General features: G+C 51.6%; 1 protein-coding gene and 1 long non-coding RNA gene across 10 annotated transcripts in view; one reads left to right on the top strand and one right to left on the bottom strand.

Moving 5' to 3' along the window:
- ADARB1 (adenosine deaminase RNA specific B1) overlaps positions 1-14,027 on the bottom strand; it is a 115,995-nt gene that overhangs the window by 71,652 nt on the left and 30,316 nt on the right. The gene's annotated exons all lie outside the window — the stretch shown is intronic.
- On the top strand, positions 797-1,681 carry LOC109547872 (uncharacterized). The gene is made up of 2 exons (XR_002173825.3): positions 797-1,238; positions 1,552-1,681. It is a non-coding gene; the product is annotated as an uncharacterized lncRNA (long non-coding RNA).

Here is a 14,027-nt window from a genome sequence, read left to right as displayed (position 1 = left end):
TCTAGTATGTGAACTACTATGGAGAGAAGTGAAAGCTTCACGTGGTAAAACTGCAATGAACACTTAACTACAAGAACGTTCAACTAATCAGTACAAATCCCAAGGAAGGGGGACCGCCATTAGACAATATCACGCAGTCAGGGCTTGATAAACGGGGCAGGGAGGGGGGCACTGGCCCTCAGTTCCTCTGATACTTCTATGAAGAAAGAAATGCCCAAGGAGATGGTAGTCTAGTCCAGAGGTCTTGGTTTGATTTAATCTTTTTTTTAAAATTTATTTATTTATTTTTGGCTGTGTTGGGTCTTCGTTGCGGTGCGTGGGCTTCTCACTGCGGTGGCTTCTCTTGCTGCGGAGCACGGGCTCTGGGCGTGCGGGCTTCAGTAGCTGTGGTTCGCAGGCTCAGTAGTTGTGGCACATGGGCTTAGGTGCTCCGCGGCATGTGGGATCTTTCCGGACCAGGGCTCGAACCCGCGTTGCCTGCATTGGCAGGCGGATTCTTAACCACGGCGCCACCAGGGAAGCCCCTGATTTCATCTTTTTTGTACGATTTAAACTCCATTTGGAATTCCCTGGCAGGCCAGTGATTAGGACTTGGTGCGTTCACTGCCAGGGCCCGGGTTCAAACCCCGGTTGGGGAACCAAGATGCCGCAAGCCGCGCGGCGCAGCCTAAATAAATAGAGTCCATTTGGGCACATTTTGTTCCGTGACGTCCGAGAACCACACTTGTCACTGCTCCCGCGCAGGGCCCACTTTGGTCTGAGTCAAGGGGACTGGGTCCAGGTCGAGAACACTGGATCCACCTCGTCCTGAAGGCTCAACCAAACACGCTTCTCACATGACCTTGGTACCGCCCAACAGTGCCTCAGTTTACCAACCTTTCATTTCCGCTGCATTTGGGGCTTAACAGACCAACCAAAATGGACTTTGTCATTCGCTCTACTTAGTGAGTTAAATACATTCCAGGTTCTGAGCAAACACGCATAACGTACTTTCCCTCATAAGCAAGATTCCTTTGGGATGAAGCACTGCAACAACGTGGCTGGGTCTCTGAGTCATCATGCCGAGTGAAGCAAGCCAGACCAAAAAGGGACGTGCTGCCTGACCCATCCGCGTCAATTCCAGAAGGTGCAAAGGATTCACTGTGGCAGGAAGTGGGCAAGTGGGGTCGTGTTCATGACCTTCACAGGGCGGCGCTCCCACGGGGTCTCGAGACTCATCCAGTTGTATACGTCACAAGGTACAGGGTCTGGGCACGTGTCAACCGCACCTCAAAAAAAGCTGTTTTTAAAAGAGACTACTTTGGGAGATCAGCTGGGTGCTTTGTGACCACCTAGAGGGGTGGGATGGGGAGGGTGGGAGGGAGGGAGACGCAAAAGGGAGGAGATATGGGGATATATGTACATGTATAGCTGATTCACTTTGTTATACAGCAGAAACTAACACACCATTGTAAAGCAATTATACTCCAATAAAGATGCTAAAATAAATAAATAAAATTTAAAAGACTACTTTGTTCTGAATTTTAAAACCCCTCTTCCTATTTTTTGCAGTGAATTGGTAACATTACTGGAAATATTTTTATGACCTGAAGGAAATGTTATTTTTTCAAACTTTCAACAATCAAATACTTCATGGGAAATTAACGCGTGTTGCAAACATTAAAACAATTCATTAAATAGGTGGGAGACTTCTCCCTATCTCTCTATATTTTATTGTTTTATGATGTTTTTTAGAGAAACCCAATGTTCCCACCAGTAGGAATGAGCCCTGCGTCTCCACAGGAAGAAAGCAGGGATGGAGTGGGGGAGACAGAGACAGAGACAGACAAAGAGAGAGGGAGAAACACAGAGAGACACAGAGAGAGAGAGGGACAGAGAGTCACAGAGAGAAGGGGAGCGAGGAACAGAGACAGAGGCGGGAACAGAGCGGGCGAGCAGGGCGCTGTCACCGCAGCGCCCAGAGCACAGCCTCCCCCTGCCTCTCCTGCACTCAGGCCCAGGACGATGCTGACACACAACGAAGGCAGCACCGGCTGCACCCAGCACAGAAAAGGGGCGACTCAGTCCCGGGCTCAGCGGGGACGGCCTGAGTCTCCAGGACGGCAGGTGCAGCAGGTGCGGAGGGACAGGCGCTCGGGGCCTCCCTGTCCTCAGCTCCTGTTCCCTTCAGGACAAACCAGCAAGGCCAGCGGGTGAGCGAAAGAGGGGTCTTTGCAGGGGAGCCCAGAGGCATGCGGCCTAGACTCCCCCATCCCAGCCGACAAAGCACAGGACCAAGAGAAACGTGAGGAGGACCCAGGGCAGCAGGCGAGGGGGGCCTGGCCCAGAGGATGCCCGCCCGCCCTAGGGCCACAGCCGCTGCCCACAGATGCCGGGAAGCCCACCACGACGGCCCCGCCCACCTCCCCCCCAGAAACCTGGACTGGATCATGAAGAGAACAGCCGGAGAAAACGAAAAGCCCTCCAGACTGAAATGCACGAGCCAAGTACACAAAGGAGAGTGAAAGGAAGAATTAAATGCAAAGGAACACTCAGGAGGCTTCCTGTAACCGAGAGAACAGGGACCCGAGACCCGCACAGGCCAGAGCAGGTGAGGCGAGATGTTAGGGGCAGCGGCCCCGGGCGGGGGAGCGCTGAGACCGACCATACACTTCAAGGTCTAAAAACAGCAATAACGTGGACACTTCCCTAGGGACGTGTGTCCCTGGGTGACACAGCGCCAGCTTCTACCGTCACATCCTGCGTTACATAAACTTGGGACATCCACCAGCCACACTCGATCAGATTCATGTCAAACTAACGCGTTCTCATTAGCTCTTAACTAAAATCCAACCAAATGTGATAGCTCTGTATTTCTCAAGTAATGTTATAACTTTAAAAGTATTCGGTAAGGTTATTTATCAAATACTGACAATTAATATATTCTATAATCCGCTGCAAGGAGATGAGCTGTCTAAATAGGAAAAAGCCTTTAATCATTTTTGATAGAAAGTTCTCAAATCTGTCTCCTTGCTCTTACATAAGATGAACTAAATATAAGTTTTTAACCAGAAAATGCCCTTTGGTTAGGGAACAGAGAGGAGAAAAGGGCAGGTCCTTAGAAGGAAGGAACCTCCCGTGGTGGGGAGACCAGCCTCCCTGGGTAAATAAATGAAAGTAACTATTATAAACTTAGACCCCAGAGACCAGGAGGCCGGGGCCCGGGAGGGATGGTAAGACCCCCGCCAGTGGGAGGGGAGGGGGCAGATCCCCTTCCACGGTGAGAAAAGCCAAGACATCTCGAACGGCACCTCGGGCCTCTGCCAGCAGCGCCACACGAGGGTCCATCTCAGAAGGGGGGGGGGGGGTCGCGGAGAGAGAGTAGCGGGAAAGAAGCAAGGTGGGAACAGGCGGCTGTGAACCTCACAGGCCCTCAGAGGAGGGAAAGGGGGCCATGCTTCCTGACTCTCCTCACAGCCGCTGTGACCTTGGCTGGAAACCCATCAAGGACGTTGCAGGAATTAAAAACTACTGCCAACTTCTGTTACAAACAGAGACACAAAAACCGTAACCAAAGTACGAGCAAATTCAAACCCACGCACGTCTGGAAAAGAGCACGTCACAACCAAGTGCGACGTGTCCACACCAAGAAGCGGTGGCTGGCTGAAGTCTGAAAATAAATCAACACTCCACGTCGCCAGTGACATTTCTACTCAAGACGCTTTCACTCGGACTCCTCAGTAACCCCAACTGGCATCTCCCTCAATGTCCACTGGTGTGATGAACCCGGTACTCTGCTCAAAAACCACACCCCACTGTGGAAGAGAACTGAAAACAAGGAGAGAAGAAATACAGAAGCTGAGAGGATGAAAAACAGCATTTCTGCCAATCATGAAAATAAAGACCAAGCACATAAAAGCCCCCGCCCCCCGCTTCCTTCCCTGGGGAGGAGGAAGGGCGACAGGGCTCCGTGTCCGTCAGGAAGTAGCAAGAAGAGCCACAGGGTGAGGCAGGGGGGACAGCCAGCCAGCCATGTAGCCTCTGTCCTCTGTTCTCCGCACGTGGGACGGCCTCCCGGTGGGCGCCGGGCAGAGGGCTGCTCCACACTGTTCCTAGAGCAGGGGTGCGGAGGGTTCCCCAAGTCCGTGGAAAGAGTGAAATTAGACACAAAATGGTGTGTCTGTGTGTCCAGGCGCATCTTCCCAGTGAAAACGGACAGGGCTTCAGTCAGATGCCCAAAGAGCCCCTGGCCTGCAACCTGTTTCAGGCGAGGATCTAACCACTGGCTGTGACTGACCCCAAACCCAGTCCTCTCTTTGGCACTTAACCAACAAAACATGAGGGCCTTTCCTTTTCCAATACTAGTTGGTGGTAACCTATGAAGTGTTATTAAGGAGCACGCAAATCTGTAATTCCTAACCCACAGCTGGGGTGTCCCGAGTTTGCAGACAGAAGTGTGGTCCCCACACCCAGCACAGGCGCCCGCAGACGGCCACGCGTCCCACGTTCAGGAAGAACACTTCATTTTCGACGACACCTTTAATTTACCATGGATTTCAATGGCTGCTATTGTTATTTTTATCGTTATAACTTTAGCTTTGTTTTATCATTTCTCATTAGTTTAATGTGGGTTGTTTGTATACACAGGGATGAAAATTTTGTCAGCTTTCTGGAACGATAATTTTCCAAAAACTAAACTTACCAGCATCATAAATCATCTCCGACTTTACTGCAAAACACAGGCACAGAACCCCTCCGAATCGTAGGGGTACAATGAGGTAAAGATGTCTCATTTATTGGCAATGTGCTGACTCCCAGTATATGAAATTTAACTAACTTGCAACACACTATCAAGGTAAGCGTAACAAAATTACCCAGCTATTTTTCAGTTTATGGGGCACTGTTACATAATACAAAATGACAAGTAAAAGTACAAACCGTTTCTTAAAAGATTTATATATGCTGCTGACAAATTTACTGGAACTGCCTCATTTAATTTCTTCCCAATCCTTTGATAATGTTGAGCAATTTTTCCAGGGGAAAGAAACCCCCGCCCCCCCGTTCAAGATGTTCAAAGGTACAGAACCTTGCCACTAACAGTGATCTAAAGACTTTTAATTGTAAATAGTGGCAAAGTTCACATCTTCCTTCCTTTCTTCCCAAGGCCCTGTTGAAAGGTCAGAAGAGGTACTTCCTGGCCATGAAGGAGTCGTAACAGTGCTGAAAAATTACAAAGGGGGCTTGCAGCCCCGGAAGCTGGGATGGGCGGTCATGGCAGAAAGCAGGCGGACCCAGGCTGACTCGTGGAGTGGAAGGAGCCGTGTGCAAGACAGCGGGGTGCGGCTTCCCAAGAGCCAGGAGCCAAGGGCAGGGCTATGACTCCCCGGCCGCAACTTGAGAATACTCTGCAAAGACAGTCTGAGGTTTCCAAGGCGGGGTGGGGTGGGGGGGGGTGTCCAAGTATGGTCACTTGGACCTGGAAGAGAAGCGTATCAGGGCGAAGAGTAATTGTAAGTCAAATAATCAGCACTGGAGGCCACGGCAGGGAGACAAGGAGAGAGCAGGAGAGATCTACCTGCAAAAGAACGAGGATCGAGCTGCCATCTGATTTCTCACTGGCAACACCAGACTCCGGAAAACACCAGAGCATACTTTCTGAGCTCCAAGGGAAAACTGTAAGAACCGAGAATTCTAGACCTAGCCAAATTACCAATCAAGTATGCGAACAAATAAACCACATGTTTGAACACGGCACGCAGTAACCCAAGAAGTCTCTGAGCCGTGCATTCCATAAAGAAGTGGATTAAGCTGGGGCGAAGTGAGAGCAGCATTGACATACATACACTACCAAACGTAAAACAGTTGGCTGGTGGGAAACAGCAGCACAGCACAGGGAGATCGGCTCCGTGCTTTGTGACCACCTAGAGGGGTGGGGTAGGGAGGGTGGGAGGGAGGCTCAAGAGGGAGGGGATATGGGGACACGTGTATGCATATGGCTGATTCACTTTGTTGTGCAACAGAAACTAACACAGTATTGTGAAGCAATTATACTCCAACAAAGATCTATTTAAAAAAAAAAAAAAAGTGGATTAAGGAGGTGCTCCAGCAGAACTACAACGGAATTTAAGAAACAAACATCATGGGACGTGAGAAAGCAGAGCAGCTGGAGCAGCCAGAGGCAGCGCCGAAGCCCGAAAGGAAGTCAGGGGCTACGCCTGCACCTCCTCCTTCCCGGGCAGGAGCTCTGGGACGCAGAATTACGTTTTCTGCCTTCTCCACTCAAGCTATTAGGCTCTGCAGTAGAATATATTTATACCATCATAATACTTTACACTTTGCTTTCCTTACGTTAACATTTCTGGACTAAAGCTGTGGAAAAAGCACAGAAAGCCTAATGATAGATGAGAAACAGGCTACAAATGTTTTAAGTTTTGCCAATAGAAATCTAAAAATATAACCCACAAAAGCCAGGAACTAGAGAGGCACTGCTTGCTGGTTCCCCACGTGAACAGGAGTGAGGCAAAGCGACGGGGTAAAGATAAGAAGGCTGTGAAAGCAAAGGGAGAAGACGTACACCATCACCTGTTCACCTCTGGGGAGAGCAGAGAGGAAGAGGGAACGTGTAACTGCATTCTCGCTCAAAGGAGGGCCGCATGTAAGAAGGTTAACATTTAGTTAAGAATACCTTTAAACACCTGTTAAAGCACTAGTTCTTTTATAAATTGAGTACACTTTTATACCACGTGCAGATATCACTTCAGGTTTCTTTTTAAACAGTTAAACTGAAAGGACACCTTTATCCACCAGGGTGTATTAAACAACTGCAGTGCATCTGTAGGACAGAATAATAAGCCCTCCTCGTAACAAGTAGAGCAGTTATGAGCACTATATTAGTTACATGAAATTGAATGCGTTTACAACTATTTTTTACCGTGAAAGCAAAAAGATAAAATGTGTCAGTCCTCAGAAGAGGAAGGTACCTCTGTACTAACACGTCCATGGTGTAATGACGAAGGTATATGACAGAATGGTGCAGAGACTAAACCAGGATTTCACAGAGAACGTCCACATGTGCATCACACGTATACGGTAAGTATGTACACAGATCTCAGAAATCCCACGTGTGCAACAGAAGTCCCGTGCACACGACGGAAACGCCACATACATAACAAAAATCCCCCACGTCTACGATGGAAGAGTCACACACAGCACAGAAGTCGGTGCTGACGAGCGCTGTTTAGTTGCCTCCTTCCACATTTCTCCTGCGTGTCCCCGCCACACACACTTTCACACGCCTGACACGCCGGCCCGGAGGGTAAGCAGTTGTTGCGGGAAGACACCACGGCGCTTGGAGACGAGCTCCCTGGAAACTCAAGAGGGCCGCGGGCAGACCGTCCTGGGAGAAGTACGCGGCCAGGAGCAGCGCTGCACTGAGGCCGCGTCCTCTCTGCTGTGCCCCCGTCCTTAGAGGAAGAAACCCCGGAAGCGTGATGCTGTCCATTCCACATGGGATCATAAGAGCAGGCACGGAAAACATCTTCAGTAAAGTCCCTACTAAATGTTGTTATACACTGAAAACGAAAATATAAGCCATTTCTCCAGTTGTTGCTGTTAATTTGCACCACATCTTGCTCCAGTGATCTAAGAGGCCCGCAGAGATACGCAGAGGAGCGACAGCCTATGAACTGTGTTTAGGGAAAAAATAAAACACACACAAAAGCGGCTCAAAGGACACAGACAAATGTTAGTAGCAACAGCTGCTGTTAGGCGATGGGATTAATGCGCCTCCTTCTTCCTAGTTTTGCATCTCTGCAAAGTACACAGAGTCCACAATGAGCATATTTTGTTTTTGAATAAAATATAAAATCTTACGTAAAAGAAACTCAGAAATGCAAGAAGTGTTCTTCAAAGACAGCAGTGGAGGCAAAGGGACAGTGGCTGCCTGAGGGCACAGACACCGGTCCCGCCAGCCTCCAGCCTCGGACAAGGCCAAGTCTCAGTCTGATCCTGTTTATACGACAAAACTGGCTCAAACAAGCAGCTGTTCCTGTGCTGAACTGGGAGAAGCCTCGTCCTGGGGACACCCTCACCAGCACCTCTCCCGCCAGTATCCACCCTCACGCAAAAGGGCTGAGTCTCCACAGTAAAAATGCAGAGCACGGGTCCTCGCGTAAAGAGGTGACGATGGAGAAGTCATTTAGTTGACAGATGCATATCTCCTCAGCTTTTGGCTTTGCAGACAATGACAAAATAAATTCCCTTAATGGATAAGTCTGCGTCCCTAATACTTAGGTCAGGGGATGCCCTTGCCCTGGAGTTCAGGTGAGGCACTAGACACCCCGGACAAGGCCACGGCTCTGGGCTCAGCCCCAAGACATACGTGTTACACAACAGCACTGCAGACCAACACTGGAGTTTCAGAGCGAATGAATCGTCCTCACCTTCCAAAGCTGATGACTTCTGCAGGAATCCTCGGGTTTAACTGACACAAATAAAAACCGATGTCTCAACCCTTAACCACGTGAAGCTCAAAACCCCAGGCTTCGGGAGAAGGGGGATCGTGCTGCAGTCCAAGGCGCGCAGGCACAGCAAGCCAGCACGCTCGTAACAACGGGACTCAGGAAACGCACACATGGCAACGCCCACCGCCCGACCGTGAGCTCCAGCCACGGCACCGCTGCTACCCAGTTTTCACACTCGAGAACGGGCCCAGCTGTCACTCACGCTGTGACCAGCCAGAGGACGAGAGCGGACCACCTCCCCCTGAGCACCAACACATGAGATCGAATATCCAAAAACATGTATTTTCGCATTTCTGGGATGAAGAAATAGAACTCAGTTCAAAATGTTGTTTGTCACCAGATGGCCGGTCACTTTACTTTTCTCCTGAGCCTGCACAGCTGGGTAAGCGACCCGGGAGCTGGAAGAAGCAAACCTCCCAAAGATCCTGCTTTGCTGTGGCTGGACCCTCTCCCCAGCGAGCCAGCACAGGGCCTCTGTGCAGATCAGTGTGACCCGCGTGCCAGGTTAGAAACAGAGCTGGCATCGTGCCTGCTGGAAAATCTAGCTGCCCAGCCCTAGAGGCTCCAGGCTTTCGCTCCTGGACGCCCACCTCCCGGGGCTGCACAGGGAGTGAATACGACAATCCAGGCAGAGGACTCCTCAGGGTTCACGCACTGCGGACGGAGTGGGGGACGAGGATGCCCAGGTGAGGACAGAAACTACCTGTTAAGCAACCCCGATATGCTCGTAATCTACAAGAATTAAGTGATGTTGAGTAGTTTTAATATTTGATTCAGTACAATCAAACCCAAAAAGGATGTTCAGCTCAAGTACTACCTCCTCCGTGAAAACCTGGCAACTGCAAAGCCCTCCCGCCGCCCAGAGGCCCCTCTGCCCCACGAGGGTGGAAGGCCTCCCCGCTCCAAGCCCCTGAGACGCATCCTGGGGTGATCTGTGGTCTCCAGGGAAAGCATGCCACATGCATCTCCAACACCTGCCGCACCTGGTGAACCCTGCCTGCCTCCTGTGTGTCATCTAACAGGCCGGAGCCTTTGAGGGCAGGAACCAAGAAAACCTCCAGGTATTCTCAGGCCCAAGCCACTGCCTAGTAAGAACGTGCTCAGTATTTCTTACTGAGTGTGGTAACCTCTGACTGATACACAGGCGATGTCTACTAATCCTGGGATTCATTGAAAGAAAACTTCACGCCACTAACCGTGTTAGATCACATGGTTATCCTCAATTTATAAAAGAATTCTGGTGCCTTAACAGGTGTTTAAAGGTATTTTTAACTAAATATTAATCTTCATACATGTGATATGTATATATGACTAATCTTAGCAGTAAAGATTAAGCTCACAAAAGTAAAAGTCAATTGTGACTTCCAACTTGAAATCTTTGAGAAAGTTATAAAGTGGCTAAGCTAAACTGACCTTTGCACTTGTCAAGGAAGGGCTGACTGGGATATAGCTGCGTCAGTGGGAAGGAGTTGTTTCCACAGTGGCTAATATCAAAGAACTCTCAGTAGTTCAGAGGCACCTCCAGGCAGGACCCTCTGAGGTGTCACCCACGGATCACGTTTCAGACGCTCTGTTAGATAAATTCCACTGTCCCAGGCCATTTCCTGGTAGTTTTAAGAGAGGAAGTTCTCCAAGCACTTCCTTTCAGTGCCCATCAAAAGTAAACAAGAGGAGCTGAGGGCAAGGTGAACAATTAACATCCCATAAAATATTTTTAAATTTTATTTGCACGTCTTGTCCCCCCAAATAGCCCTGGGAAGCGTTCAAGCGAGGGGAGCAGATTTCCCTCTTCACGGATGTAAACTACAGAGTCCAAGGGCGTGCGGCACTCAGACACCCTGGCCTCCAGCCCCGGTGACCTTCCCACGGCCCCTCTGGCCCCCACGACTCCAGCTCACCCTTCATCCTCCGGCAACCCCCTCGGCCTTGCTCTGGGATCTGACCCCATCTGCCCAGGACGCCCAGTCCCCATGCCATCTTCCAGGAGTTACCGACCGCAGGTGTCCCCGTTCTGGCAGTCACTGCCCGGTCAGCACTCTTGACGCAAGCCCCCGTCCCCGGCCGGGAGGTGAGGGGGGTCTGCAGACACCTGCCGGCTGCCCCTCGTTCCCACCGCGCCCAGAGACACGGGCCACGAGGGGGCCGTGTCTCGCTGCGCAGCTCCACACGATGACCAGGGAGAGCGGCTCCCCTCCCCGCAGGCGGCCCGGCGGGTCCCGGGCTGCCCAAAGCCTCCATGTGGCTCCTGGGCACCTGCCTCACTTACGGTAAAGTGATGACCAGCTTATGCCTTTGAAAAACTAAATAGAACAGGCAACTCCAGAAAAGACACCCAAGACAGAACTGGAAAATGATGAGCCAATTACTACACCTTACACAGGAAAAAAAAGTGTTTTTTAGAGCAAAGGGGAAGGTGTGCCATGAGCGGTGTCGGAGCACTGCCCCTCTCCACCACCTCCCCGGGCACTTCCGGAGGAGTCCGACCCCGCCACACACCTAGCGGAGCGGGAAAATGTAACGAGGCGGGAACAGGAGAGAAGCCAGGCCCGGGGAGCGCGCGGGGACAGGAGAGCCGCCCGGGGCCGCGGGTCAGCACGTCCGCCGCCCTCAGAACAGCCACAGCAGTTTTACTCATAATTGCCCCCAAATGCCTGACTCTCCATCGTCAGTAGAATGGTGGTCAAACGGTGGAACGTTGCACGTGGCAATAAACTCCAACAGCACAGGGAGGCTCACATGTAACGCTGAACAGAAGGAAAGAGACACAAAAATGCATGCTTTGATCGCATCTGTATAAAACAAGCAAGCAAGCAAGCAGACCTGCAGCCCAGAGCCGCGGCAGATGCACCCACGGGGGCCGGGGGGTGCTGCGGGTGTCAGGGCTCCGTTTCCAGCGCTCAGGGTCTTGGCCTGGGTGGAATTCTGCTCGGTAATAACAGCCTGAGCTGCGTATCCGTGGTCTGTGCACGTTCCCGTGTGTGATGCTTCTCAACAACAGTTCAAACACAAACCATTTAAAAAGTCACTGCTGATGAGGTGGAAGAGGAAGGAGGGTAAGAGCACAAAGGCTCCTGAGAGACATGAGCACCCTCATCTCACAAGAGAGTGCGGACAGCAGGGGGAGGAACTGAGGTCCCAGCAGGGCGCCATGGGTGTCCTCCAGGACAGAAATGGGGAGAGACGCTGCATTGCTTCCGGGAAGCAGGACAGGAATCTGTTTCCATAACACGTACCACGAGATTCAACGTGTTTGTTTATTACCTTTTTTTAACAATGGTCCAAAATTTGTCACCTGTGCAAAATAAAATGAATCCTGACGGCAACTGTAAGTAGAAATATCAAAGGTGCAATAAATGCTAGCAACTCCTTCCTTGACTGTTAGAATTTCCGAAGGGATGGCTGAGTGCTTAAGTAGATTAGGATGAGCCCTCAAAGTGCTACGGGCGAGGACTTGAATCAAAATAGATTCTTGCCAGTGACAAGTATGTAGTTCAATTCCTGAAGAACAAATAAATAAAAGCCAAATAGTAAACAAATCCCGCGCACTCTCGCCTCATCTGGCTCTTTGACAAAATGGTCCTCACGGGCAGCCACCCCACGTCCCTCTGTCTTGGAAACCTGCCGGACTGTGTGGAAAACACAAGCGCTACTCGGGATGCAAGTGTGCTGTTTTCCAATTTACTGAAAAAAGAATTAATAATTACTTCAAAAAGTAAACAGATCAACATTTTAAAGTTTGTTTCCTGAACGGAAAATGCACACGTCACCCTGAGGTTAATTCCACCACTTTCAGAGACTCTACTGCTGAAAGTGGCTTCTCGTCAAGGAAGAAAATTATGCAGAGAAAAGAATCTCACATTTTCTTCTCAAAATCTGGAAGTGAAAAGGCCAAGTAAAAATAAATACAAAGCAAACTGACTCATTTGAGCTTCTCTTCTCCCTGCACTAGCTAATAGAGCAGAAAGCTAGAGTTTGAAAGAAAAGCGTCTTTCAACGCTTTTTGGAGAAAGGCTGAGGATATAAATACACGCTCACATCTGACTCCGGGCTGGGTCGTGAGCCTTGCGTTTCCACCGCGCAGCTCGAAGGAGAAACTCCTCACTGTGTGGCTGGCGAGCAGCTCTGGAATGATCTGCTATAGGACTCTCAAGGAAACCTCGGGAGTAAATTGACTATTTTTGCTGAAACTTAGATTGAGTCGGCTTTTCTATCCTTACAGCTGAAAGTACACTAAGAGCTACAGCAAAACATTGGTCTGAACAGCAAACCTGGAAACGAGCAAAAGGCGCACGATTGGGTTCAAATACTATGGCCACCTCCCCGCTCTTCAGCAGGAGGCTGGAAGACACCAGGGATGGGAGCTTCCGACGGGCGGTGCCACACAGCCTGTGAAGGACGGCAGGCTGCCCCGCACTGCAGCAGGGAGGACGAGGGGGACGGAGGGGGCACGTGCACACCTGCCAGGCCCCTCATCCACCCAAATCACTGCTTTCTCCCCTGCAAATGCATCGTCCGGGGTCCGGGCTGGGCTCTGGCCAACAGGGGAGGGCTGAGACTGCCCGGTGCCGGGGGGGCGGGAAGGGAGCAAACGTCCAGCAGCTGTCCTCGCAGTGCCACCACGGGGTGGGCCCTGTCGCCCTCTCCCATTGCTGACCCCTGGTATGGCCTCACCGCGTGGGGCAGGGAGGCTGCTGTCCCACTGCTGGAAGCTGCCCAGGGCCAAGCTGGACCCCCAGTGAGAAGCAGGCCTCAGCCCCATGGGCGGCTGGCAGGACGGACACCGCCCCCCACGTCCCCCGTACGGAGAGGGGCGCGGCTCCCGGCCTGGAAGGGACCTTGGCCCGGGACCTTCTCTCCCCACCGCCAGCGCGCACCGGGCACAGGACTGGAAGCAGCGCCAGCGCAGCTCAGCATCATTGGACCTGCCAGACTGTCTTCCCTGTGTGAAAAGGCCATATGTTCTCAGGTCCACAACTGGAACACAAAATCAGTTTTAAAATCAAAACAATTCGGCCTTTAACCAAAACCCAGGAGCAGAGAAGGCAGTCCACTGTCAGCAGCGGGTGTCTGTGGTGAGACGGCGGCTGGAGGGCCGGGCCTGTGGTTCAGGACGCAAGGTTCCAGCCCAGCCCGAGACGAGGTTCTGACCTGCAGACGGGCCTCTCCTCCTCTCCGTCTGACTTCTTCAGGTCAAGTTCCTGAGACAGACCAATGCTCTCTTCACTGGCCATCTGAGAAGGCAGGCCCCCTAGGCTGACCCGGCTCGTGGACGGCGGGGAGGCTGCACCGCACAGACAGGGCACCGCCCTTCCGCTGAATCCACGCACCCATCGCGGATGCCCCCCGCCAAGCAGAGTGTGAGATCCACAACGAGCACAGCGCCACCCCAAGGCAAAGGGCAGCAGAGCGCAGCTCCTAAGCTTCAGGACTCCTGAGTGTGGGGATGAGGGAGGACAGTGGCCTGGAGCAACCGACAGCGCCTGTGAGGGGGCCCGGGGGGCCCAGCAGCTCGTGCACACAGCTTCC

Source organism: Tursiops truncatus, chromosome 4 (assembly GCF_011762595.2).
Source record: "Tursiops truncatus isolate mTurTru1 chromosome 4, mTurTru1.mat.Y, whole genome shotgun sequence".
NCBI lineage: Eukaryota > Metazoa > Chordata > Mammalia > Artiodactyla > Delphinidae > Tursiops > Tursiops truncatus.
Note: the sequence above shows the minus strand (reverse complement) of the source record. Positions and strands in the feature narration are given on the sequence as shown.